Raw genomic sequence first — 4,606 nt, 5'->3', positions numbered from 1 at the left:
AGTTAAAATGTCCATACTACCTAAGACAATATACAAATTCAATGCAATCCCAATCAAACTATCACTGGCATTTTTCACAGAAGTATGACAAGTAATCCTAAAATTTATATGGAACCATGAATGACCTTGAAAAGCTGCAGCAATCCTCTTTTTGTTAATTAAAATGTATCGGGGTGGGACGGTGTCGAAGCTTAACCACTGCACTGTACGCCTGAAGCTGAATACTATTGTATGTGAACTGTAATTTACTATGTATATATACTCATGGAGTTTAGCCTGGGGAGTGGAGTCAATGGAATTGTAATACACATATGTATGATATTGGGCAGGGCGTGAGATGGTGGATTGGGGGAGGGGAGTTTTCACTGTGAGGGGTGAAAAGTATAAGTATTGCATTGTTTTGGACACCTAAAACTAAGAAAAACATTTTATTGGGGTGACAGTGGTTAGTAAAATTCCATAGGTTACAAGTGTACAATTCTGTAATACACCATGTATATATCACAGTGTTTGTTCACCACCTAGAGTCAAGTCAGTTCTTCTTGCATCTTTGCGAAACAAGAACAAAGTGGGAGGTATCACAATATGTCAGACAGAAAGGGTACAGATCCGTATGATTTCACTGATACGTGGGATATAAAACTGGAAACAACAAAGGAACAAGGCAAACAAATGAAGGAACAAAACCTCATAGACACACACATTAGATTAGTTGTCATTAATATCCATCTCTAATTTCTAAGTATCAAACTTGGTCTTACACCAGGAATAGGAAAACTCTGTTATGGTGTATTTTGTGTTAAAAACACTTCTATCTCTGTGGTATGCTGATCATGAAAAAGTGGGTGAATAAAGAAGCTTGTGGATGCTTTGTGTATAGTCCAAGGATTTCTGAGCGACTTTTATAAACTACATATGTTTCTGTAACATAACTGCTCCTGTACTTAGAAGTTTAGAGATGAAAATAGCCTTGGAGATAATCTAGTTCTATCTTCTGAGGTCAGTCACACAGCTAGTAAGTGGCAAAGGTTATTTATCTTTACTAATGGGTACCTACCTTGATTATTAAAAATAAAGTGAGATATAACGTTGAACCTTGTCTGTTCTACTTGGATGAAGAAATCACTGAAAATTAGTGGAGAGAGGATTTTCTAGGTGTTTCCCATATTTTGAAAAATGAGGACCGAAGAAAACCTTATCATTTATTAGGTATTGGAAAGATGGAATTGGTAGACAATTTGGATATTTTTAGAAACTCACTTTTTTCAAAGATAAGATAATCTTTAAAAAATGGATACTACCACTATGTTTATCTAATATGGTAACCATTATTTTTCCTTCTCCTCCTCCCCCTTCCCCTCCTCCTCCTCTTCTTCCTCTTCCCCTCCCTCTCTCTCTCTCTCTCGGCCTGACCCCCAACTCTCCCTGATTCTCCCTTTCATGTTATCCGACTAGGTTACCTCCTAGGTTACCATAATATTTCACACGCTTTACACAATAGATTAAATACTCTAAGAAATCCCTCATAGTGGAAAGTTTTATTTTTTTTATATTGATAGCGGTAGCTCTTTAGGATGTTTTTCTTTAGTCTTAGAAATGAGAGTCTTTTTCCTTCCCAAAATTTATTTGCATCTTTCTCTCCCCTGCCCATGTAAATACATGATCAGACATGTCAGCATTAGCATTGGCCCATCTCCCACATGGAGATGAGAGTCTTATGATGGACAGTTGCTCTGAGGTCATTCATACCTATTGATCGGTTTATATTCTTGAGTAACTTAAGGTGCGTATTCTTCTGAAAACTCGATATCATAACTCAAATGCAAAGATGGGAGCTCTTCTAGTGGTAGCATTTAGTGCTTCAACAATCAGGTTAAAATAACATGATAAAAGCTTGTAAACAGTTTAAATATTTTTAATTTGTTAAATTATGGTTAACTCAACGTTTTATTCTTAAATTTTGAAATATTTATTATACTAGTTAAATCTAAATAACCTGGTCCTTATAAACCACTGAAGAATATAGGATGCATAACTTTAATCAGTTTAAGGACAAATAAATATCTATCATGTATTGTTGGGTACACAAGGTTAAAGCCAGTAATGCTTCCAGAACCACTGGAGGTTGTGTAGGGTTTTATTTTCTCGGACCAAGTGGCCACATGGTGCCCAATGTGTTAAGCAAAATGGGAAAACCACTTAAGAGGCAATTTACACATTACTTAACTTTTCTCATTTGGAAATCTATTATGTGTTCAAAATGCACCATGTAAGGGCTGTTTCTAAAAGATGCTACAGATTTTGATAAACCCTGATGTGTCAGCTGTGTTTAGAAAGAATCAAAACGCACCGCTAGAAGAAACTGAAATCATTTTGGTGATTCATTCGTTGTGAGGAGCCAGCTGGGATCAGCCAGGGACACTGAGGCTGTAAGCTGGCAAGCTACAGGCCTCCATGTTAGGGTGAGCAGCTTCAGAGCAGCTTTAAAGCAGCTTAAAAGTTACAGAGTGGAAGGCCATCCTGTTAACAGTTTCTATCTGCTATACTTTGTGTTGTCTCGCTTCAGAAAGTTTGCTTCCAAGGAATTTGTTCCCTGAGAAGAGCGGGCTACTCCCTCAAGGTCCCAAAACCCCCTACCTAAATAATTATGGTTCTCTTGCTTCTAATATTGTGCTTCATTTCAGCTTGCCAAGCAGTTTTAAAATCTCGCCTTCGAGCTCTTAGCCTAGAGGCTCATCGCACATGACTCATGATACAGATTAAATATCTCCGTCCATGACATTGTTAGTTCTCCGAATGGCTCCGCTGCTCACCCTCTAACAAAATTCTTCTGTGTCCGATGCTCACGCTCCACTTCCACTCCCAGGTTTGGCCCCAAGAGGCTTGGCCCCACAGGATGACTGGTTAGCCAAAGACGGGTAAGTTCCCTGGGAGAGGGACAACCTAAGCCAGACACAGCCACAGGAGGGCAGCTGTAAGATGCTGGTTAGTCAATGACGGGTAAGATTCCCAGAGGGGAACAACCTAAGCCAGACACAGTCACCTTGGGGCCATCCACCGCCTTTTAAATCAAAGGTTCTTTAAAAAATAAAAAAGGGGGAGATGTGGGAGCCAGCTGGGATCAGCCAGGGACACTGAGGCTGTAAGCTGGCAAGCTACAGGCCTCCATGTTAGTTACAGACCAGAGCTGCAGTAAGGTCAAGCCTGACAGCTGGCAAGTTGACAGGCTCTCAGGCCTTGGGGAGCAGCATGGGAAGGTGGCTGGGTAGATCTCATCTCCACTGTGTCCCTAAAGAAAGAACAGCCAACATCACAGACAATCTTACAAGTTACAGAGTGGAAGGCCACCCTGTTAACAGTTTCTACCTGCTATACTTTGTTTTGTCTCGCTTTGGAAAGATTGCTTCCAAGGAAATTGTTCCCTGAGAGGAGGGGGCTACTCCCTCAAGGCCCGAAAACCCCCTACTTAAGGAAAGTTACTTTTGCTGTAAAAGCTGTATACAAATAATAAACGAGGCCACTCTCTGCCATCAGCATTGAGTGGACCTCCCGTTCGCAGCTTTTTGTCTCTATCTCTTTCTTCATCTCCCACCCAACCCTCCCAGGTGCGCTCCTGGCTGATGGGTCAGGACTGCTCATTTGGCACGTGGGTCACATAAGAGTGGCGCCCAACATGGGGCCTGGGCACAGATTGAAGACGACCATCAGTGAGGAGACCCCCTTTGGAGAAGGTGTACGCCGCTACGGTGAAGGTAAGGGGAAAAACGAGCTTCGGTGTAGTGAGAGGCAGGATTGGCCATCCTGTAATTGCTATATCTAAGTTTTGGCGGGAGTAACACATTGGGACAGTTAGGACAAGCAGTCCATTGTACATAAAGGGTCATCAGCCTACTTGTAAATAAGATCAGAAGCCCACATTAGGTAAAAGCTTAAGGCTATACTTAATAATACGCAGCAGCTAAAAAAGTTTTTTTGTATATATAAAGGATCATCGGCTGTATTTACAGCTACTAAAAACAACACTAAGGGAGCGAGGCAGGTCTGCAAAGGCACAGCAACTAGAGAAACTTCTTGTGTATGTGAAGGACACCTGCCCTTGGTTCTCTGAGGAAGGCACCCTTGACTCAGAGGTCTGGGAAAGGGTTGGAAGACAGCTTAGAGAGAGTCAGGCTCTCGAGGAGACGGAGAAGCCTCCGAGCAAAGTACTTTCACTTTGGGAACTGGTGTGCAACAGTCTCACCACCAGTTCAGAGGCTACATGCCACCGGGGGATATAAAAAGATGCTGAACCAGGGTGGCAGAGAGAGGGATTACTTACCCTGGCAGCTGCCACTATACACCTCAGGGGCACCGGGGCCCCTTGAATAGCTCTTTGGCATCCAACTTCCGCCTCTGTAATTCAACAACTTAACAAAAATAAGTCTTAAAATATTTCTCCAACTCTCAGTAACTTTCAAGGTCTTACAGGTAGCCTTAAATGTAAACAGCCTCTGCTTAAGGCTGAGTTAACTAAAGAGAAAAAAAGAGGCACTTTTAAATCCAGGCAGCATGTCCGCCCACTCCTTATTTGCAGCCTCCTAAAGTTATAAAGACAACTAGAAGATCT

At 41.8% G+C, this 4,606-nt stretch overlaps 1 pseudogene; it reads left to right on the top strand.

Moving 5' to 3' along the window:
- Window positions 1-4,277, top strand: part of LOC109377852 (elongation factor 1-alpha 1 pseudogene) — a 22,790-nt pseudogene extending 18,513 nt beyond the window's left edge.
- Window positions 4,278-4,606: the final 329 nt, after the last annotated feature.

Source organism: Hipposideros armiger, unplaced genomic scaffold, assembly GCF_001890085.2.
Source record: "Hipposideros armiger isolate ML-2016 unplaced genomic scaffold, ASM189008v1 scaffold_1585, whole genome shotgun sequence".
Classification (NCBI taxonomy): Eukaryota; Metazoa; Chordata; class Mammalia; order Chiroptera; family Hipposideridae; genus Hipposideros; species Hipposideros armiger.
The sequence above is the reverse complement of the archived record's forward strand: the minus strand, read 5'-3'. Positions and strand labels throughout refer to the sequence as shown.